Source organism: Helicoverpa zea, chromosome 5 (assembly GCF_022581195.2).
Source record: "Helicoverpa zea isolate HzStark_Cry1AcR chromosome 5, ilHelZeax1.1, whole genome shotgun sequence".
Classification (NCBI taxonomy): Eukaryota; Metazoa; Arthropoda; class Insecta; order Lepidoptera; family Noctuidae; genus Helicoverpa; species Helicoverpa zea.
The window spans coordinates 9,254,097-9,278,939 of NC_061456.1; the positions used below are offsets into that span (position 1 = coordinate 9,254,097).

A 24,843-nucleotide genomic window follows, 5' to 3' on the forward strand; every position below is an offset into this window, starting at 1 on the left:
ACAATAAGTCAAAACGGAACGAATTCAGAAGCCTCCCAAACACTTGAGCAGCTTTCATATAAATTAATATTACGAAAGAATTATTCAGTAGTTCTGGTCCCATCTCAACCATATTTCACTGGTAAGGTATCGAAGAGCAGGGAAATTGGGGTCCGCAATCCTCCAGACGCCGATTAATTTCCAGGTTGCCGTAGCACTTAGTTATAACCGCAAGAAAACCACCGGCGGAACAAAATAGGAAATATTACCTGGTTTGCGGAATAACTCTTCATACGAATTGCGTTTCAATATCGCCGCTCGTTACATAGTTTCCACGGTGCGTTTAAAATTTCTTTAAACTTTTCGTTCGTCAAGATTTCTTGTGTGGTTTGAAAGGCACGAGTTATGTCGTAAGAGGCCTCCGTCGCCATTTTGCAACATTACGACTGTGATGAGACGGCAAATTGCTCATTTGTCTACCGCGACACTTGCAAAAGCGATGCTGAGATTGTGTACTTGCCTTTACCTAGTATTCGGTTTCGTAACTTTCAGGAAAATACTATTTAAAAAGCTTAAAGAAACCTGTTTTGTTAACAGAAATAGGAGTTATTTTAATGAAACCGTTCTCTTCATGAAAAATTGTACATATATTTCATACTATGGTAAAATTGAAGGTAGATTTTAAATAGTCCATATGATAATGTCATATTTTATCATAACTAACTTGTAACTTTATAGAACTTTTTTTGGGGTCAGTGACCTTATTAATTCACAAACAAATGAATACATAATCAAGTATAACAAAGAGAGTCGTCATCCAGGGGAAAATCCGACACTTACAGATGCCTTTTGAGTGCTAGGTTTTCAACCATCTTATCCACGTGGAGAGGGACGTCACAATACCCTGAAGCGGTCGTCCTGAAAAACGTTAATTGCACGACACCGACCGTGGTGTGGCACCAGCCCCTATCTCTAGCTGCACCCAACATTCCAACCAACCCCACGAAGCAAAATGAACCTTAAACCAATACCTATAAATTATTATTTTGAATACCCAAAGAAAGTATTTAATATACTTTTAAATGAACCTCACTGAGCACCTGAAGGCATTAACGATTTAAAAAATAAGAAATAAATAGTAAAAAATTGCAGAAAAATATGATTCGGAATGGCTGAGATCGCGTCTCAAGTGTTCTTTACGGAGCATAGTACAAGTGGCTATTAAACGGCTCGGATTTCATGCTTATGAAAATTTAAACAATAGACTGGAAAACATAAATTGCAATGTTTATCTTAATTTCTTTTTATTTTGTGTTCAAAGTAAATGTGAAAAGTTCTAGACGTTTATAGCCAGATTTTTGGATGTTTTTGCCGATATGACTGGGCTTGCTGCATGTAACTGTGTATATGAGGTAGTGTACTGTTGTGGATCTAAGAACTACGTGAAAAGGTCTCAACAATACCTCTGCAACAACAAACGGGTTAATACTTAAAGCGCTCAACAATAAACTTTTTGTGTCCACCGGAAATAATGAAGGAGTGAGACAAAGAAAAATAATGACGATGAACTCTCTAACAAAAGAATCGGTGAGTAAACTGTAGAAAAAGACTGCAGAATGAAAACCAACCTTATGTAGGTTAGTTGTCTCCGTTCGGGAAACTTTAAAAGACATAATGGAATGAAAAAATACCGAGTAAAACGAAATGAGGAACATAGGAAGCGAACAAACTTTGAAAGTCGAGAATGAAGTTGACATCAAGTAAACCATTAAAAAGTTTCTTAATTATTTTTTTGTTTATAATGTGAACGACCTATTGACCTACCTCGCGCGGCGTAAATGTAGAAAACAAGAATAGCGATAATGATATTTGAGATCTATGAAATAATGTTGGCACCGTATTTTAACCGACTTCAAAAAAGAGGAGGTTCTCAATTCAACCGTATCTTTTAAGAGACTAAAATTCCTGATAGAGATAGTCATAAATACAGTAAAATATAACTATCTGAAGATCTCAATGTCAAATTGACATAAGAAACTAAGTAAGTCAAACAGTACAACCAAACACATGTTAATATCGACATGTCATTGTGCGACAACTTAACGTAGAAGGCGGGCTTCCACTGAGTCGCATTGTTGGTACACTCATTAGCCGGGTGTTAAACATGGACTGGAGCAAGTTAATATCTCTACAATGCACCCACCACCATCAACAAATAAGTTACATATAAAACGATCGGAAAACGCCTTTAAGAAAATCCTTACAATCATTGTCAAGTGAAATAGAACCTAAACACAATTAGGAATAGGATTCGATGTCGCCCAAGCGTGTAACCAATAAAGGGAACGAACGACGCAACAGATCCCCACGAATATGTTCGCAGGCTCACTCCGAGTTACTAACACTCGCAATTCATTTTGTGAACTGAATATATTATACCCTGATAAAAGATAAAGCACCTTTTGCCCTCGCAGTAAGGCTGAATATCAAAAAGAACCGAAGTTGTAGAAATAAGCGGGAATTTTCACGCGAGCTCCAAGTGATTTTCACCCCTACACATGTATTGAATAAGTCGAAATTCATATGCAATGGAAACATTTTTACAAATCCCAAATCGCGATCATATGGCAAGGCAGACGATAAATATGTTCGGTGTATTGAAATCTTACACTGTCATAAGAACTCGTAAATTGATCGCGAAGAAGTTAAGTAACTTTATTTGTTAAACTTTTATCACTTTGGAACGTACTTTCAGGGTTGTCTGGTCATGGCTTTTGAGGATTAGCTGATAAATTCCCATAGGAGTAAGCTGATTCTTATCCATTCATTGATCGTAGATCGTCGACACATAGGAATATTTTCAAGCAATATCTGAAGAGGAAAACCCCTTGATGTAAGTCTTCCACGACATAATAAAGATAAAAGAATTCTTTCGGTGACCAGCGTATACGTGTTTTATGTACCTATAACCATTACAGCAAAATTGATTTCAATTTTATGGTTTCTGCTCCCCTGAATCCAATCATTGTTATCGCTTTTGTATGCTGTTAAAATATAATGAGTATGTACGCAATTTAGATTGTGGCCCAAATATCTCTTTAATTTTGAGGACGTCTTTCAAGAAGTCACTTAGGCGTAACCTTTGGAATGCTTTCATATTTTATGACCTACTTCTGTGTGAGATAGCAATAAAATACGGTGTAGGCATATCTTTAACTTTTATATTACCGGCTTCTTGATCTATACGTTCCGGAATTCCACGAAGATAGTAAACGCATTTTTTATGTATTGAAAAATAAAAGAAGAAACTAACCTACAACACTTCTATATCTAGCAGTAACAACCTTCCATTTGCACTAGGAACTAATTAATATGCCATTAGCTGTTTGCTGTCCAAACAAACTACATAAGCAATGTGTTTTACCTCTATAGATAGGTTGTAAAATATGAAATCATCGTCGTTATAGAAGACACATGCAGAAAGACCAGATTCTTTTATTTCAATTGAGTTATGCTCTTCATTGGTATGAGTAATATATTAGGAGAATTTCAATATTATTTATTGCAAACGAAGCTGATGATCTGCAGGTTCTTTTAAAATAACAATACATTGCTTCATAGTTTACTCACAGCAATGAGAGGTAATTAACCCACAACGATGCTACTAGAAACTTTCACAAAATCATCAGAAGATCATTGAAAATTATAAGCTCATTAGCAAACAGTGTAGCTGAATGCTCCAGCAAAAAATGCATTAACCGAACTTCCCAATACACAATAGAACAAAATCGCTTATGTTTAAGACAAGACAATAAGTGTGTAACCCGATGTATGCAATATCAATCTGAAAGCTGCAACACGTTCGCACAGGCTGACGCGCTGGCTCGCCTCGCCTCATGGATCCTTGCCAGACCGTCCGTAGTACGTGCAACCTACGTATCGTACTGCTACTTGACATCGACCGTTAATTTCCGCAAATAGCTCTTCGGGTTTTAGGTTAAGATCATGTTTTGAGATTCCTGAAGTTACGTTAGTGATGAAACTTCGAGGTCGATCACATGGACATTGGGAGCGTGGTGTGTGGCAGAAAACTCTAACGTTTACTACAGGAACTCTTAAAATTTAATAAGCTCAATTAAAAAAAAAGTGATTAAAAAATAACTGCTGAAAAAATCTAAAAATAAACAAATTACGGCCACACGCCATAATTTTTTATGTCCACAACGTTACTCGCAATTTAATTTGGCAAAGTATTGCTGTTGGCGTCGTGGCCGCCTATGGCAATCTGCCGGCCAAATTAAACCACCCTAACAAGCTTGAAGATTGAGTAAGTAAATCATCAAATGAGACGCCGAGGACTTCAGAGAGGCTCTGAAGAACAAAATACTTTCGCAGACATACGGGCTTAGGATAGACGTGAGTAAATAAAAGTCTGATACTACAAAGTTAACTAAGTTGATGATAGGATCGATCATGTGGCGGCGTTGCCCGGCCGCATACCCCTCGGGCATACATCTCTTAGATTCCAAGTAACATGATACTCTAGTCTAGAAATACTGCCTTATATTATATCTAGACTAAATGCTTATGTTATCCTAACGTAATATACGGGGAACACGAGAAACGTAAAGTATATTTTAGTTTGATCTAATCATCACATACAATTTTACCTCCAATATGGTGAGCTATTGTTATACTCGTAGGTAAAGGGTCAGCCATCTTAGAAGACTTTTTGAGGTCACATTTGACTTAACAATAGGAAGTGAAAAAGGATGAATCATTGTGTTTTGACTACCTGTGGGCCGCAACGTACGTTTTCCTTAATAATTTAAGTTCTATACAAAGAAATACTGGTATAGATAATATATCTATCTATAAAACATGGTACAGGGCAAGGTGTAGATTAAAATATTTAAGTATATGCGTGCGCGCAACATAATTAGTTCAAGCATAGATAACCGTATAAAAAAGCAAGGTTAATACATAATCATTGCAGCAACAGCTCTAATAACAAACTCACCCGAAACGTGTTTACCGAAAATCCTCAGCAAAAAACGAAACAAGATCCGAACAAAAAATAAAGGAACTACGGTCCATATTACACAAATCCCATTCTGGGGGCATCTGAGAAGTAAGTAGCGAAGGAATAACGCACGAACTAAAGGTAAGGAAAATAATTGAAGGACATTTGCTACTCGCGGTGGCTGCCTGGGGTCATTTTCTTTGATTGCCATCTCGAGGGTCCCCAGTTCGGGCCAGCCCTGGGGAGCGTCACTCAAGTACATTTGATATTCGTTTCCGTCACTACGATTAGGGAGGATACGGATTGCTCCCATTTTTGGACAATTAATTGTTTAAGAGGTGAGACTATATAATTAAATCAATTAAGCTGCAGCACAGTTTTTTAAAGCGTTTTTTTCTGAATCTTAAACTACCAAAACATTGTATATCCTACTAATATTATAAACGCGAAAGTTTGTATGTATGGATGTATGGATGTTTGTTACTCTTTCACGCAAAAACTACTGAATGGATTTTAATGAAACTTTACAATAATATAGCTTATACATCAGAATAACACATAGGCTACAATTTGTAAACATATTGTTCGAAATACTAAACCTGCGCAGACGAAGTCGCGGGCACCAGCTAGTTGCATCATAAATTCCGCAAAAAAATATTTAAATAATTACGTAATCGCAGAGGTCCGATGATGGAATGGTACGAGTATCTCGGTAACCGTTCAAATTATCAAAGTAATTTATAATAACGATTTCATTTAATACTACTACGGGCTTGCGCGTGCACACTCATCACGATTTTGTACTTACGTACACAGAGCCACTGATACTTAGTAACCTAATAAACACATTTAAATAAATTTACGATTTAAATAATGTGTCTAGAACGATGCACTACCAACCTGTTTGATTTTCGTAACATTTAACTGCCGTCTGTATTACTTATTCTAAGTAACATATAGGCAAACAACGTTGCTTGACGGGCCAATTTTCAATCAATTTATTTACTTGGGTACTATTTATCTACACTAGACGATACTTTTTTATCGGTTCATCAATCTAAATGACACGAAAAGGCAAAATGAAACAATTGAAAACGAAACTGAAATTGAAAACTGATAAATAAATTATAGTATTTTACAAGTACAAAAAACATAATACATTTTGTGAAGGCGTGAGAAAAAGACTAGTGACTTCACTAGCGTAGCTGTACATCTGCTAAGCTATGAAAGATAAGTTCTATGATAGAAAAACGGCGACTTTTTATTTCAAGACAAACGCCCAACAATATAGCAAACAATTCTTTTCATAATCTTGCACATCTCATATCCGATAAAACTAACTGAACAAACATGCGAGTGGTGCCAACTCAAGATAAAACGTCAAAGCTGCCGTGAAATATCATATTCGATAAGGCATTCAAAGTGACGCTGTATCGATTCAAACATCGACACAGCTATCGTATCCTCTTGTCTCGCGTCCCATATCGTCGAACAACAATATAACCACGATGCGGTTGACACAACACCACAGCATAATGGAGGAACGTAATCAAAAGAGGCTTAAACCAATTTCACCGATTTCGTATCGAGATTTAAGGCCGAAAACGCTGGGAACATTGTAACAGATTTAAGTTTTCGTCCTAAAGCTAGTCGGCTTTTGGCCGAAATTTTGCGTTTGACTGATTTACAATACCGAAAGTTGGATTATATAGTTCATGGTTATAAACTGTTTATTTTCCATTAAAATCATTTTAGCTTACTCTATGAAATATTTAACGAGCAGCCAGAGCACACTGGCACGGAATGAATTGATGCCAAGCTAACCGTGTAACTAGCTTCGAGTAAGGAAAGCCGATGTTCACCACTGGAAGACTACCGGCATAACGCGATGACTCTCAAATCAACTAGAAATGTGTAATCTTTGATTCATCGGAAACATCTCATCGCGCTTGTTTAGCTTACCTATGATTAAATCTCCCCCTCGCAAGGTAATCAGCAGACAGGAACGGTTTATTGTGGTGCAGGCACCTGTCACTAGTCATGCACAATTTTGATCTTTATCAATAGACGGGGAAGTGTTGCTATTGTTTCAAGCAAGGCTAAGGATTTGATTTCCCACTTTGGAATATGTCCAAAAATAAGTATAATTAAGTATTTATACAAAGTTATCTAATTGTAATATCTAATTCAAACTTAATCAGAACTCAAAAGGTATTCGAGACTGCTTATTCAATGGGGATCATTTCTCAATCAAAATCATAACTTTGTTTTCAATCTCATTCGCCTACTTCCGTACTGATTAAAATAGAGATTACGCCGAATTAATTTTGCCAAACCAATAGTAACAAAGTTATTTAAACTTTTGCATGTAGACTGGAGCTTACAAACAAATGTACACAGAATTTACATATACAGAAATGAATTGAATACGTCGCGATCTCGCACGTTCATTTATCGATTTCTTCGCCAAGCACCCGAACTTAATTAAATAAGTAATAAGATCAAGTTCCTGCATAACTAATACGTATTAATCCTCTGGAGACGCGACCTCCTTAATTTACTACCAGTGTTTTACCATACAGGCTAGAATAGTTCGTAACATCATTTGTTAGTGCAATTAACGTAAGCGTGGTTTAAATTCAAATATGAATGAATGCATTACTTGGCGTGTGATGGAAAAATGACTCTTAGTGCTAACGTTGTAGGGTTAATTTAAATTAATGTTGGAACAAAGTCCCACCGTGGAACGGACACAATACAGTGAACACATCAGAGCTAGTGGCTCTGTTACAGGAATATGTAAAGCGTCCCGAGGGTGTCACCATACGGCAACATGCTACAATGACGTTTTTATACGTACACGCTTATACATAGTTCCATACAAAATCATGCTTTGGCTAGCCCTCGTACACTAAGCCAAACAAAACAATTTCCAACATGAAAAGCCATTCACGTAACGTTATCAATGTAACATTTCAAACATTTACTCACTACGTCATTATTTATTAGTACCTTCGTGACAGAATTGGAATAAAACATTTTTAATATTTTTTTTTACAACTGTCGTGTTTTAAACAATTAGTGACTGAGAAGTATTCGACCCTGAATTCTTTAACTCTTTTTTGCATTTGTTTTGCACTCGTCCCAAGGCTGAGGTAATTAGGAATCTAAGAAACTCAGGTTGTTAACTCCGGCTTTAACATAATTTATACAGTATTTTGGTTTAAGTCACACACAGGTCGGCTGTAATTAGTTACTTAAGCCAATTATACTCCACTTATAGGTGTTCCTTTCGGTAGTATATTGTGTTAAATTTTGCTGTAAATGTAAGAAAATACGTGGGAGTATCATTCCTTTAAAATGTTGTAGCGGTTCACTTGAAACAGCAATTTATTGGACAATTTGTATTCATTAACAAAGTGAGAAAGGCTCAATAGGTGTTCGTAACCAGGATTTTATGTCTTAGTTTCCACTGGGAATGACGGCGGTTCTTGTTCCGGGAATTTTCCCGAAACATTCCTGGGACGAATTCCCGGCAAAAGTTGGTCCGAGCATCGCTTAAATAGGTTGGAGATTGTGTGCGTACTTTTGGGGGTTTTCATATACTTCTCATTTATTCCCATACGAATAACAGATGATCAATTAATTTAATAGTCCGACCTATGCGAACACAATGATATTTTGACTAAGTAACCAGCTATAATCGTATTATATTAAGTCTCTTAATTGAATTATTCGCTCACCAAGTTCAATGAACACTTGTACTTGGAGATATCCGAACCAGTCTGATCGCAGTGATTTAGACTATACATTTAGTCAGGAATGCTACTCGCGAAGCCGTTAAATAATGTACCTGATTACCTTTGCAAAATGTAACCCAGTAACCATGGCCTCTCACAATGTCGTGCAAACGAACACGCCGGATGATATCATCAGAGTATTTTCCATCGGTGACCATCGCATCATCTGTTATTTATTATCACAACCAGTCTTACCCAATGCCCTGACAATCAGCCATTGTCAAATGCAGTTTCAAAGCACCGAATCGGTGTCATACCTTGACCACCAGACAATACTCACTGAAATAGCGTTTCATTAATTAGCTTATTGACCCAATTCATTAAATATCTTACACAGCGTGTGAATAGGATCATTAAGAATGTCTTTTAATCTTTATTACTGTAAGAAATTCTTAATCAGCTCTGTTCGACATTGAGGTAATTTTATTGCGCTAGAATCTGTAGTGTGGTATTTAAAGTTGCCTGGCATGAGTAGAAATGCTTATTTAAGTAGAAAATTTAATATCGCGCACAAGGCAAGGCATCGCACAGCTATGAATCGTGCCGGTCCCACGACCGCTGCTCGCCCGCATTCAGATTCATTAACAAGGCTAACCATTGTTTATGATTCACAATCCATACACACATTCTCTTCGCTAACACTGTATTAAAAGAAGGACTCTGTATGCATGTTTATCAGTATAAATCATAACCAAATGCGAGCCAGCTACTTGTCTTTTGTTTTTATATTTCTTAAAATGTTGTTTGCCAATTTCTTCTAGATTTCTTAGAATAGAGTTATCCAATCTCACGGGCAGCTTCTCGTCTTTATTTAACCGTAGCCGACAGGAAAAGCAGTTTAAAAGTGATCGCAGTTACGGGAGATTAGTTTGCATCAAAGATTTCTCTCTAATTGGAAGGAAACCCTTGAGAACTGGAGACCTTATTATAGGTCTCTCTCTATCTTTCTAGAGAGCACATATATCATGATTACCGGTATCTTGATAAATTTGTCATATCACTGACATATTGACAGATCCCAGATATGTACAGATAAATAATAATTCGGAGCGCCTCTAACTGATACCTGATAAGTCGTGAGAGCTGAGGCAGATAAGACATCTCGCCACACAAAAGTAGGTAAATTCGCGACGAATGTTTGCAATAGCTATTATATATCAGTACAGCAGTCACATTTTTCTAACGATCATATTGAACAGATTACATACAAATTAAATTATATTTCATATGTCTAAAATAAACTAGCAGTAACTATCCAATGCAAAGATATATGATCATTTCCTGTTAACGATGGAGTAAATGTAATCGATTTTTGGAAGACATCCAATTTTTTTCTCTAACTATATTCTTGCGGCTGGCACTAGTTATCACTGAATGATATTTGATTCCTCGTACAAAATTAATTCTATTTTTAGGAAGTTACATTCGCTCTTTTGATGTTAAAGACTGACACGTAAAATATTGTAACACATAAAACGTCGCCGTTGTTTCCAATGACGGCGATGATGGCACGAATGTGAATTATTTTAAAGTATGTGGATAATGCAAAACGCGGAATGAATACGGACATTGACGCTGATAGGAAGGTCTGAATAGTTATAATACTAATCATGTTCTATATTTAGGAGTTGAAATCTTGAGTCGCTAAGTGAAGGTCAGAGCCGCGGTCCGTCACGTGGAGCCGGTCATTTTGAGCCATTAACCGATACGCTTCATGATTCACACACTGAATGGTCCCCTACGTTAACGAAAACGTCTTGTTACGAAACTTTATAGCTATTAGTACATCAAGATTCAGTATGTTCAGCAGATTTTTAAATTAACATTTTATGTAGGAAAGCACTCTGCCTGCATTACACGGTACATGTTAATTTAGACGAGATGTAAGAAAATATTTCGTTGGGATTGGAGAGAAATGTAGTGAATGTGGGGCGTTCGTGAACACAAATATCTTTCCCCACAGAAGCCAAAACAAAGAAAGTGGAAATAAATATTAAATAATACCGCGATCCACTATTTTGGAGACTGCAAATAACTGAAATAGATCGAACGAAAATAGTTCAGTAGAAGCAAATCACCAGAAATTTTGCGTCTTTCATAAATTATGATAATCATTTCAAATGCCCGTAAAATTGTAATGGATATTATGTAGCTGAGTGTTGGTGACATTTTTATTAGATTACACTTACTAGTTACAAACTTCTCAAATAGAATCTAAATGATATTTCCCAAAAAGTTTTCGCACAATATTCAATCGAGAAAATGAAAGATTCATTCGATGAGCGGAATATAGTGTTAACCTAACTAGACATGTGCCGTCGAAGTATCAGTTTAGTAGTTCCTAACTAATTTACGTCAAGCTCCGGTGCGAGGGCGTGAACTTGTGATCGCTACTTATTCGCCCAATTATAACTTGCACCGCATTACATTTACACCCTCATTATTAACGAACGCTTTTAATGACTCCCTAACAAATTAATACTCTACAGAGTTGCCAACTTCGGAAAAATGGGGAGAAAAATTAACTGAAAGCGGATATGTTGGCCGCCGACGTGATTATTACGGCGTTGGAAAGGTTGCCAGTAATTAAATTTTGATTTGAGCGTTTGAATCAAATTATGCGTTGCCTGTGTTGGACCTAAATATTTACTGTGGGACTGAAAATGCCTACCGAAAAATGTGATGTGGTTATTTACCAAACACATTATTCTGTGATGTCAGTTAATTTCGTAGTTCAATGAGTAAATCAGCATTCGGATTTTGCGTAGTTAATTAAAATGACAATGTCTTTCTGTAATGCTCTTACAGAAGTAAATCCTATTACAGACAGCGGTGAGCAAATATTGATCTTATTATAGCAAGTAGGGAAGGATTATGTTTAAGAGCTTGCTAATTAGAGAGATAACCTCCTTAACAATCCACCGATCCTATATAAACAAACCCGAGACTTAATAAACAATCAGTTTCATCCGACCCACGCGATGATAAAACCATAATAATGAAATCTACAATAATCATAGTTTTATTCGTGAAATTGTGTTTTAATGGGTATTTCAATGACAAAAATTGATTAAGCTGAATTGGATTTCAAATACAATTTACAAGGACTCTTTTCTTTTGATTTAATATTTGGATAACAAGAAAAAACAGTCAATGTATTACTGGATCGATTTTTCACGCTGATAACAGCGACTGAGGAAAATTCTGTAGTACACAGTCTTTCCGTATTGGATTAGAAATCGACGAATGCTCATTTATGATTACAAGTACAGAAATTGTTACAAGTACTTATATTAAAATGTTATCGATTGCACACATCTTGTTAGTGTTCGAGTCGTAATAAACTTTTGTTACGCTTGAATGAAACGTACAACGCATATTATTAGGAGCTGCGTTTTTTTTTAATCTGTGGTCTTTCCTAATAAGTACTAACTTTTACACCATAAAGATTTGTTAGTTGAATCTTTATGCCTGGTGCAAATGGCACTCACTCGCTCTCGCTTCATTTCTTCATCATCGTCTTCAAAGATTTATCATCCTTGGAACTGGTATAAAGTACCAAAAAAGGCCGAATATACTGTTTTATATTGACAAAATCCTTGTTACATTAGTGAGAATTTATCAAGCCGTAGGCTGGTTTCAAGGAGTGTACCAGGGGACTATAAAACTTTTATCCACGTTAAAAAGCAGCGAAGCAGATCTTTAATCAACCAAGCGACTGTTTGTCGCGACTGGTCCTCAGGGACGAATCCGCGACATAAGTTATAGCACCATCAATGCCAATTGTAAGAGTATATTGACGTTACGGTTCATGCTCAGTCATGGCGTCAAACAAAGCTTAGGCGTCATCCACATCCTACGGATCAAGTAATAATAGAACAAACGGAATGGATTACTCTGATTTAGTACATGTTTACAATGTGTGTGGTGAGCCTACACGGTAATCTTTCATTTCTGGCTCATTGCTAAATTGTTGAAGATTCTATGGTTTGCGCACTGGCTGTAATGTTTGCATTTTGATGTCGTATTTTTCTATTTTTTATGAGTATCTAAGCGAGTTTGCCTGTCACCGGTAGGGAAACGAAAGAGTGATAGTGCGCTTCTGCTGCCAGAGCAGCAAGTCGTGTTATCGTCTCTAAATGTTATGAGGATTTCCATTTTATCAAAACATCTACTGATCTTGAGGATATGAAGATGAGGATAATCTATTATCTGCATGACCCATCTGGATTGTCAAAATAACAATAAAAATACAATGGAAGCATGCACTTCCAACAAAAAATGCATTTTTGGCAATGTTCGTACCCCCTCTACCTTCACAGTGAGCTTGAACTACGCTGTGAATCCCTTTTAAATATATAAGCCAAACCTTCTTCACACTCAGGTTGGTGTTATACACACAAATCACATACACAAACATTCTTCTCAAACAGCCGGGGGCCATTCAAATATTTGTGTCCTTTTATAAAAATCGAACTCGCAAGGTTCGTGGCCCGTGGGCCCAGAAGGGTGAGTGGGGATTCTGTGGTAACACTATCCATTATCCAAAAGCCAGCGTAATATTGATGAACGCGGTTTATGCACTCTACAAAGCTATCTATACTAAGCTATATAGGTATACAATTGTAAATATCAGTCAATTAGTAATATTGATGACGTATTGACTCTTGCCCCTGTATCCGCTTAAAAATATTTCTATGACCTAGTCACATTTTCTGCATTGGTAAATAAACTATGACTTATTTATTAGTAGGTATTTGTAATATTCAGATCCGGTCGAATAAATAAGGATTTATATTTAAAAAAACAAAATACCCGACTGCACACTAAAAAGAGAGTAAAACAAGCCCCACAATAATATTTAATTTATAAATATTGATGGAAAGCATCGCAGGCGGGGACCAACAGAGGCTTATTTATAGTCATTTCGGTTGTGCACCATTTAGCAGAATTTTCGTTGGTGGCGGTCAAGGTGGTTCCCGCCTGCGATGCTTTCCATCAATATTTATAAATTAAATATTATTGTGGGGCTTGTTTTACTCTTTTTTTAGTGTGCAGTCGGGTATTTTGTTTTTTTAATAATAATTCTTTTATTTATAACTTTTTAGCTGTTTTTATTTAACGAAAATGTTGTAGATGTAGAAGACTATGTATATGTAAGTACCATTTTAAATTATTTCGACGACATTTGGCTTTAGATTACGAGTGATGTTACTCCGCAACATAAATTTACCGCCAATCTGGACTGTTGGTAGTGAAGAAGAAAAAGAATTAGGTGAGTCATTACTGCTGAAGACCGTCAACGACGTGTGCCCTTATGCGTGTGCCCGCATTCGGGCTGTATACTCGAGCATATCCCCCTCCGCACCGCGCCGCGCGCCGCATGCCAGGCCACGCCCTATCTTTTTGCTTGCTAACGCATGAGTTGCTTTGCGTTGACGCAGAATTAACATGTTCCCGTGGGAATTTTGAGAAAAAACGTATCCTATATTAATTATTACTCCCGTGATTGAAATGAATCTAATGATACCGCATACATATTTTTTTAAAGGGAAATTTAGAAAAAATATCCCGTGGGACTTTTAGGATAAAATGTATCCTATGACACTCCCGTAATCAAGACAAATCTAACGATACCTCATACATCAAAATCCATCAAGCCGTTTAGGCTACAGGAGGTCACAAAGGAACAGACATACATACATACTTACATACACTCGAAAAACATTACCCTCCTTCTTTGGCAGTCGGGTAATAATAAGAACAGTGTACTAACATTTAGGTTGGCACTGTAAAAAGATGGAAAGCAGGTATGAGCGATGCTCAGAGAAAAAATGTTCGTCCGACCGTTCTACCTTCCGTACCGTTATCAAGAAAATACGGCTCCGTAAAATTTTGATATCTCGCCAAATATAGAGATAACGTAATACACTCCAAGAAAATTCATGATTTCTGGATTATGAACCAGAAATAAGTTCCGAAGGTGAAGTACTCATGCAGATAGGCAAAAACTGAGAATAAAAGGGACATCAATAATTTATTAAGGCCTTACTGAATTTCACATATTTTACCAGCATACCAAGCAGAGTCGCTTTAAACGCACGAAGCTGTGAATGGAAATTTAAAAGCTTTTAGGTTAACAATTCTTGCGTGGCATATTGGAGTAAGTAGCTCTTTCAGGGGTGCATTGGTCCGGCGAAATTCTAATGTGCACCGGGATTTATGGGCGACTTGCAATGTATAATGTGAATACGGGGCTTAAGAGGCCGTTCAATATGCGTGGAGTATGGCTAAAAGCATATCGCTATAATATTCCGTACGATCCCAGCTATAACCCGATTTCCAGACTATTAACGATTACGGCAGGAAGGAAGCATGTCCTATATTCATGTTACTGTCTTCTGCCGCTGTGCACGTAACAGTACTTGTATCATACATTGTTTAGTTGCACCTATGAATTGAATCGTAGCGGAAGAGTTAAATCAAATGCATATCGGATTTCTACACTATCTCGATGACTATATTTTGTGCAAAGATTTCTCATATTCACACCGGAGTTACTACAAAAGCGATTCAAAAAGTCTAGCCCACGGGGATTGTGTCTCCTGCACTAACAAAACCTTGTTTCAGTGCCTATGCTCTGCGAATAAATGCGATCTGAATATATTATCGGGCGCATTACGTACGATTCGCTTGAGGCGCGTATCTACCCGAGGCTACAGAATTCAGTTGCACACTTTTCCAACTTCATCCTCGCCTGGTACAAAAGACATCTCTTTTATAGTGCACAAGTATTATCAGGCGCCGAAATATAATACAAAATGTTCTTCACATTTTATAGGAACGATATAATGGCTTTGGGACGCTCAAATAAAGTTGGTATTCAAATTGAGGCGTTGAGAGGTCGAGTCCGTTCAATTTGGTCTTCGAAGATTTGGTGAGGCTGGCTTATAGTTGAGGTCTCATCGAATGTCAAAACACTAGGAGCTGTGCTAACTACGCTTAGTTAACTTCAATCGGGTAGCGCCACCGCGGGGTGAGGCCGAACCGTAATTAATTACTGCTGTCGCTGACAAGCGAAGGCTGCTAAGTACCTATCGTTTCATAAATAAACTATATAGCTTTACGTAGGCACAGGTTACTAGTATTAATAACAGATCCGTCAACGAGATTGAGAAGAATTTCAAATTATGTTTTCATTTTTCGTTCATGCCATGCCGATTGATACACAAAGGTACTGTTGTGACATCCAAAATGCATTGTCATTTAAATATATGGGATATTATTTGTAAAGAGATCATTACCATCCACATCCGCGGACATGTCCCCAAAGAAAAAAATCATATGCGCTCAAAGGTAAATGCAAACACATACACGTTAATCCTAACAAAATAAGGATAGCAAATACATGCTCAATGTGGTCACACAAGACGGCTCGGAGCTTCGATCTGTCTAGTTATTCATGTCATAGTCACTTTATACAAAATTGCACGCTATTTTTGAAAAGAAATATTCCCAGAAATAATACCACATCGTTTAAACCACAAAAACTCAAGCAGTTAAACGAGACCGAAAGTGGACTAGTTAGTTTATTCATGAATTCGGCCCCAACCGAAATCGAACATCAAGTAGGCACTTATACGTCGGCAGAGTTTTAAAGCGACTAAGTACTTAACTGAGCTTATCTATCCAAGTTTCAGTAAGCCAGCTGTATCAGTAATAACCAGATAGATTATTCGAATCCAATTGGTGGCCCTATTTACTTATTCATTGTCTATTTCGATTTCATTTGTTCCAACAGAAAATGTCTCGTTCGGTTGTACTGATTCGATTAATAGCTAATAAGGAGTTATACAATAAGAACTCTCTGGGTTCCTATACAGTGGCAGACTTAAACTACCTGCGGTGCACGCGCCGCAACAGACCTCTCATAAAAAAAAGTTTTTATGCTACCAACAAGTTCCGAAGCGACTGGTGTAAGTTTTTTGCAGCCAGTTTTTATACCTGGCAATAATACATTTCGTGCTGTTTAATTTTAAGGGTTACAAGGAAAATAATATTTAACTCTGATTGAATGGTAATTATTGCGTAATGCACGTTCAAGAGTATAAAACCGGTGCAGACCTCCACTTGAATCGATGACATCACCAAATAAATCTGCCCGTCTGCTGTCGAGGAGTCGGATGGCGGGACTCGCCCGGATCCGGTTGTTAAGCTCAATCGAAACTATTTTTATTACCGTTGATGTTGGCATAAATAAACTATTTCTATTCGTTTTAAATATTTCTGTGGTGGCGCGTCCAAGCAATGGTTAACACAAAAACTTTAAAAACATTCATAAATTCATTTGGATATTTTGGTATCAGCCGTTCCGCTATTACATACGTCACATTAAGAAGCTCTAATGTTGGTATTAAATCGGGCTTCTTTGTGGAGACAATATTTTCTCGTATTAGAGCATCAATTCATCCGGATTCTGGAGAAGTGGCCATCAATTCAGCTAAAGCAGACATATTCTGTTTTATAGCACTCGGTCTCTAGTTTCAACAAGTGTCAGAATTATGTTCGGGAGACGTTCCAAAAATGTGGATGAAACTGCCCCCACGTGTGACAAATAGGGTGTCTTCCGCCTAGGGTTATGTCAAGGTTCAACCTTCTAAATTCATTTTAAAGTATGTCATCATACTTTAAACAAGCAATAACGTCTTCGAGAAGTTTAGAAACACAGTTTGATACTTCACACGATGATATGAAACTTGTTCCACCGCGTGCACTCACTGCAGGTCGCCTAGGAGACGAGACTCAATTACATGGTTATGTGGAAGATACTGCTAACAGAGTGATATGATCTATCTTACCCACTGGAACTGAAGAGAAGTACTTTATACTGCGCTCCGAACTTTATTGTATTTAAATCCGAATGTGCTTGACTGTCAATTGTAATTTTCTTTTAGAAGAGAGATAGAACAGAAGCCAGTGTAATAAAAACGTGGAAGCTCGAACACATCATAGGATAAAATCAGAGAGTCAAACTGTCTGTAAAAGTGCTGGTCATAAAATGAAGAAGGACAGTTAATAACTGCATTATATCCGAATTAGCAAGCTCCAAGAGAGGATTACCTTAAGAGAAAGATGAAGAATATTCAAATCGCCTTATTCCGATCTTCAGCTAACAAAAATACAAAGTTTTGCTTCTTAAACTAGGTGCTTGAGGCAAACTTTACGCAATATAACCCGCTGAACTTTGAGTCGCGTGGACTTGGTATAACATTTGTTTTGGTTATGCACTCTCTAATGCACACGTTTTAAGTTTGTACATAAATAACTTGAGTCGACTCCCGCGGCTGACTTCTGACCTCGCCTTTAGAATACTGGCATTCATTGCAATGTTGAGTAATGATAATTGTTAACCCTACGATGCACTGCGCAATCCGCGATGAGCCGACTGTCATTATCTTTCTCATGATGACTTGAAAGTAACCTTAAATTAATAAAACATTAATGGCCTTACTACAAAAACTTAAACGCCTGTTTTACACTTATCTAAAAAAAATTTGGCTGCAAAATGAACCATATGTCAACGTCATAATTTGTCATTTTTTTAGACAAGGCTTAAACTGACGTTTAAAAGTTTTTGTGGTAAGACGGTAAGAAACTATGGAGTTTAGTAAATTAGGCAGTAGATTATTATATTTACGTTGCTTAAACGGAAATCAGTGGATGAAAACTAAACTAAAGAAAAAATAAAAAAACTTCGGTACGAATTGTAAACTTTTAAAACAAACTTGAAATAAAATTGTAAATGGAGTTACCTCAGCCTGACCACCCAAGAGTCTATTGACTCTAATACTTCTTAGTGAAGTAGATACTTGACTAAATAAGCATTAGGTAACTCTCTAGCCAGCAACTGGAATAACTACTGGAGGTAAGACTCTACTAACCAGACTGGTTAATACTGGTTATGCTAATGCAGGGAGGATGATGCGTGCCAAAGGTCAGATTCTGTGGTACCTACAAAAAAGTCGAAAATTATGTGATGTGGCGTGATAGATTCTTTAGGTAGAAAAAGGTAAAAAAGTCGGTTCTAATCGAATAAATATCAGACGTCGAAATAATATACGAATAAATACCTAATAGAACAAATTGATTTTACATAATTATATAGGCAAAAAATCTCTGTCGCGTCATTATTAAATCTGGACAGGATCCGAATCAGTGCCGTTTTTTTTTTTAATTTCAGATAAACAGATGTGAATAACAATCTGACTGTTTTCGACGACGGCACGTGTTGCAAAAGACGAAGTTTTATTGGAAACATTATTAAGAGATTACTGTCATGGTAATTCAATTGAAAGGATTTGAATTAAGTCGTGATCATTTGATCACCAGTCAATGCCACCCGTTGTGACTCTGTCGTTACTCTAGCGATAGCTAGACCGAACTAGATTTTTTTATACAGCACCTTTAATCTACGTTACATAGTAGATACAACCTATACAAAGCACGTGCTCTGTGGTTCATTAAAAAAATATACTTGAAAACGTCGGACATTCTTCCACTTCCATTTTAATATTTCATTCTACAACTCTGAATAATACGAAGCAGGTAAAAAATATGAGTATGGAATGTATGAAAATATTATTTCGCGCACTCTAAGGGATGGGGTGACGTTTCGCCTTTAAAAATTCAACGAACTTACCATCTCCCCATCATTTTGGACTAGTCGGGTAAGAATAACAGGAGTGAAGTACACGTGGCCATACTCTCTAACTTGTATCAATAACATGTTATTTTGAATGGTTATTCGTGTCAAGATTTACCTTGAAAACACGTAGGTAGAAACCTAGAAATCGATTTTTCAATTAAATAATTTCATACAATCACCGTCAGAGTTAGTTACAACACAAGTATAATTGGATCCATTAATTTATAAATTATGTATGCCGCGTCAAATGTTCATCAATAAATTCAATTTCAATTTATTTCATTATAAGTTTCCCATCCCAAAATAATTGAATGTGGGCGCTGAGTTAATCAAAGAAATGTTTTGAATGACAGGGCGAAAGCAAGTCTTTGTGTAGTAAATAGAAGTTATCTAGTTTATATATGATCGCACTAATTCCTTTTGATACTCGGCAAGTAAATTGGCAAGCGTACCACACGTAACCACATTATAGCCAGACTGTTGTTTGCTTTCCAGCTTGCAACAACACTGGATTAGGATAGCTTAAGTAATTACAGCTGTACCAAGTTAACAACAAACAAGGGGATTAACAAAAACTGGTTAGAACCGGTGCTCGGTTGCTAAAACTTATGTAACATTTCCACTGACAATATTTATTTAAATCCTACTTTATGATTAGCATACTTTTATTTTATAAACATTTTGTGTTCTACGTATTTGAAGTCCGATCGAAAAAGTTTTTAATTAATTGTTCAAAAAGATAAGACTTGTGTCTTGGACTGTACGAGTATGAAAACCAAGAGAATCTATTCGTGTGTATTTGACAACGACTACAAGCAAATATGGGAAGATTTTGTGTGCAAATATTTGCTTCGTAGTTATGTACAAGTTCGTTTAACCCAATGAGTGTGAAGATTAGATTTGCGGACAAAAAAATACTGCAAAATCTTAATTGCAATTGATATTTAAGTATTAATGACACTATCACATAACTTGTGAGGTCATGGCGTGTTTTCCTCATAGCAACAATCAATTAAATAAACTTAATATTTATTATTCATATACCTACGATTAAGGAATTTAAGATTCAGTTTATGTGTTGAAAATAATATTAATTTATTTTTAATTCTGAGAAATACCTACTATGACGAGTACAAAACCAGGTATTTTGCAATTTGTTGACTCATACTTGACTATTGTATTCAAAACTCGTGTAAAGTTTTAGACTGCGCGTGCGCAAGTCCCTATGTTTCAGTTCAAAATAATTTTGTTTTTCAGTATTTTGAGTTGTAGATAGACGGAAACAAATATCGATATTGTGAGTATAATTTTTGTTGAAAAAATATCCAAAGTTTATTTTAAGTGTGGAAATAAATGACAAATATTAGGTACTACGTAGATCCCAACAATTTCACCAAAATCTTTATAGAAAAGAGTCGGATTTAAACCAGATCCCGAATATTCAATGCTAAGAAAAATTATTCACCCCTTAACATTTTAAGTGTCAAGTGTATCCGAGTGTAAAACTGACGCTGTCCATTTGCCGGGCGAAGGGATTCTTCTACAAAAAAAAACGATTTTAACTTGGACTCTTTTCTGGTGTGAGTTTTTGTATTAAGAAGGTTAGTAAGTAAGCATCTTTCACAATTTTTCTGAAAGTTAATTATCTTATAGTATTATTATTTAAGAGGAAAACACTACAAATAAAGAGGTTGATCATTTGTTTGTTTACTTGCTTGACTGCGCTAATCTTTTAACAAGCTGGATAGAATCGATTTTTTTTTCAGTTTTAGATGCCCCATTTATCGAGAATGGCTGTATGCACATTTTTATCTAGGTGCGCGAAGTAGATCCTGCGGGACGCGGATAAAAAATCTATAGGCTAGGTATATATACCACTGCAAAGTCCTACCAACCTACCATCTTTAAAAGTAAAAAGTAGGTACCTACATGCTATAGGATTGAAACTTTATTTTACCTGTGTTTGCGGGCTTGCGTAAATCCAGCAACTCTGCGAAAGAGTTCCAATGTTGACAACATGCTAAGGTTGAAAGGTTACTGTTTAAAAGTCACTGAAGTTTCATAGTTCAGTGGGTACCTGTGTACATAAGCTAGATAGATTCTTATAGGTCGACGTGTAGACCTACAAACCTACTTATAATTCAAATCGTCATAAGTATGAGATTATGAATGTGACAATAGGTTTATTTATGTCTTTATGTAGGTGTAACTTGATAAAGGTATCCTCCATTCATTAAATTAGATCTACGCACAGGTAGGGCTGCCATCTTGAATTTCGCCAAACCCGGACTAACATTTAAAAAACCCGGACATTTGGCGTAAATCGCATTTTTTCCCCGAACGAGTACGATTTTTTAAACAAAATAATACCTAATTTGTAATCCATTTACCTACTATTAACATATTTTACTTAAATTCAATGAGGTGCTTCCTTACATGAAAAGTGTCCGGGTTTTCCCCGGACACTTCTTGAAAGCCCGCCCGGACGGTCCCCGGACGGCCTCCAAACGAGGACAAATCCGGGGAAACCCGGACGGATGGCAGCCCTACGCACAGGCAGGTACATACCTAGGTAGGTATGTAGTAGTATTCAACAAAACTGTCCCACCACTTGATTGATTGACCTACATAGGTACCTAACTAAGTTGGTACATAGGTAGGTACCTACGTTATATTTCGTACACTATTCTACTACCTATCTACCTACCTAATTACCATCTAGGTTGTATGAAAGTAAGTACTACGTATCATTGTAGGTGCCTAAACTAGACAGGTAGAGGTATCTACCTGTCTAAGCAGGTACCAGTTATTAACCCTCCTCTATAATAGGTTAAAAAAAAACCTACATATCTAGATAAATAGGTAATAACTGATTAAACCTTATCTTGAATGTTATGCATGGTAAAGATCCTTTGTTTATCTTAATAAACTTATAAGTCAGCAACTAACATTAGTTACACAGGTAAGTACCTACTTACCTATTATCCTTGACTGTTCATTGACCTTTGTTCTAAGTAGGTAGGTAACCTATGTATATATCTATCTATTTACGAATCTGTGTTTCCACGTGTTCGTGTACCGAGAGCACGTAGTAGGTATTGCCTAGGTAGGTATGTGCCTACATAATCTAAAAGAACAGCCATGCGTGTAATAACAACGTGAGGTACCTACAGACTACAGACAGCAAAATTATCTAAAAAAATAAATAACAAACAAAAAGATTGGCAATAAATTGTCGTCTCTACATAAGTACCTATCTAGGTACCTGTCGGTGCACATCTCAAAACTCGCATCTAATTCAAAGAAATCATAGCCATAACAATAATAAACTTTGAACGAGGTTCAACTACAGTAGAATCTCCAAGTTTATGCCCCTTCAAAACATTTAAATAATAAAAAAGTCGAATAAAAAATTAAAAGCAAAGTTTGTGCGGGAGAGTCGTCAAACGTCATTTCGTTTAATTGGTTCTACCTACTCCTCAAACCAGTTGTGTGTTATTCGAGAGCGAGTGGGATGGAAGACGTTGGGATGCTCCTGTGATGACGTCAGCCAACCAATAGACTAATGAATAAACTAACAGAACGCACAAATGTAAAAAAAAAAACATAAAACCTCAAAGGACCGCAACAGTGCCCGCGACGCATCAAAACCAAACGAAGTTTTTTTATGCAACACCTTTTTATTAAACACTGCACGACGCACGTGTGTTGCACTGGTTTTGTGAACTCCTGCCAAACGTTATCATTTAAAAGTTTTAAGGCCAGTAGGCAGTACATTTCTCGCAGTTATAAAAGCAAATAAAAATAAGAACTAATATTTTGCAGCCAACTAAGTTATGATATTGCATTCCAGACGTAAGAGTTCGCAGAGCACTGTGAAAACTCACCTTTGTAAAGAAGTTCTGTGCGCGCGCAGGTAAAACACCGAAATCCCACAGGTGAACGTTATCCTTGACTTTAAATTTTGAAAAAAAAAAGATTCGGTTCGGTCAACCGACTTGTGACGGCGGGCCCTCGGCAGACACGTTCGTGCGTTGCTGTTTAGCGACGCACCACGACAAAACTACAACACTGTCACAGTTTGTTTATAAAATTATGAAGCACTTATTAATAATTTCGATGACCCGACTGCGCATGCCCGTGCAACACGCGCCTCTTTCGAATATGTAAGGTTATGTTTAAGTTGGAAGCACTTCCTTCTGGCTTCACTTCACCGGTACACGCACTTCACACTAGTTTCCCAGAAGAATCTTATTAGAACAAATCCGTGCGAAATTTTTTCCGACAACGCTTACACACGAATCACAATCGGAACACTTGTAAAGTTTTTGACACAAGAATTCTTTATTAGTACTACCAGAAACCGACACTTTAGCACCTATTTGATGATCTGCCGGCTCTACCTGCAGCAAACGAAGGTCGTGTACGTATAATAAACACTTAAAAACTCCGGAACCGGTAATAATTTGATTCCGCACGTGAACGTGACACTGTCAAAATAAAAATTTTGTAAACACGGTAACACCAGTAACTCACTCATTTACGGTGAAACATCCCATGTTTATGACGCGGTGAGGTCCGAGTGACAAATAAACGAATAGAAAAGAAAATAAACGAAGAATACTAAAGTCGTCGACTGTGAAGCCGAGCGTCCGACACTCCTGCTGAGCGCTGTACTAAACGCGAGAGGCCGCGCGACCCGCCCCGCCCCGCGGCCCGCGCGCGTCCCGCCCGCGCCCTGCGACCCGCGCTACTACACCGTATGAAAATAAAGTAACGTTGAAAAAATCACAAGTGCACAAGGGAGGAGCAGAGAGCATAGTTCATCCCTCAGCGGTTATGCAAGTTGTCCGATTGTTTGTTTGTTTGGTAGTAGTGCGGCGAGCGCGGCGCGGGGCGGGCCGGTCGGAAGGCATTCAATTAATCTGACAACACGTGCGTGATGCACCCTCCCGCACTCGCCTCAGGTTATCATACGATTCATTGACTAGCGCCGTTTCTCCAATTTTCGCCAACTTTCAACAAGTTTGCAAAGTAAATTATTTATTTACACCGGCTGCTTCAAAAGTTGGACGGAGGAAGAGTTAGGCTGGTCCTTGTGTTAGAAACCGTTATCATGCAATGGAAAGTGCAAGAATGCCGTTACGCTCCTTTTACGAATGTGAACTAGCTATTTAACCGTTTATATTGAATAATAATGACGCGAATATTGCGTGCTTTATTTTATAATTAATTTTTATTTTTATTGTTTTTTTTTAGTCATAGTCCGAATGCCGAATGTATCTACTTACATCCTTACTTTTATATTTACTTTATTATTTATATTGTGCTCCATC

The 24,843-nt window shown here is 37.1% G+C and overlaps 1 protein-coding gene across 10 annotated transcripts in view; it reads right to left on the reverse strand.

The window, feature by feature from the left end:
* LOC124630485 (polypyrimidine tract-binding protein 1) overlaps window positions 1-24,200 on the reverse strand; it is a 350,786-nt gene extending 326,586 nt beyond the window's left edge. For 6 of the 10 annotated variants that reach the window (XM_047164410.1, XM_047164412.1, XM_047164411.1 and 3 more), the window contains exon 1: window positions 23,395-24,200. The gene's annotated coding sequence lies outside the window, so the exon portion shown is untranslated. The remainder of the gene's footprint in view (window positions 1-23,394) is intronic. The other 4 variants (XM_047164414.1, XM_047164421.1, XM_047164413.1 and 1 more) reach the window with 1 other exon arrangement.
* Between the last annotated feature and the right edge of the window lie 643 nt (window positions 24,201-24,843).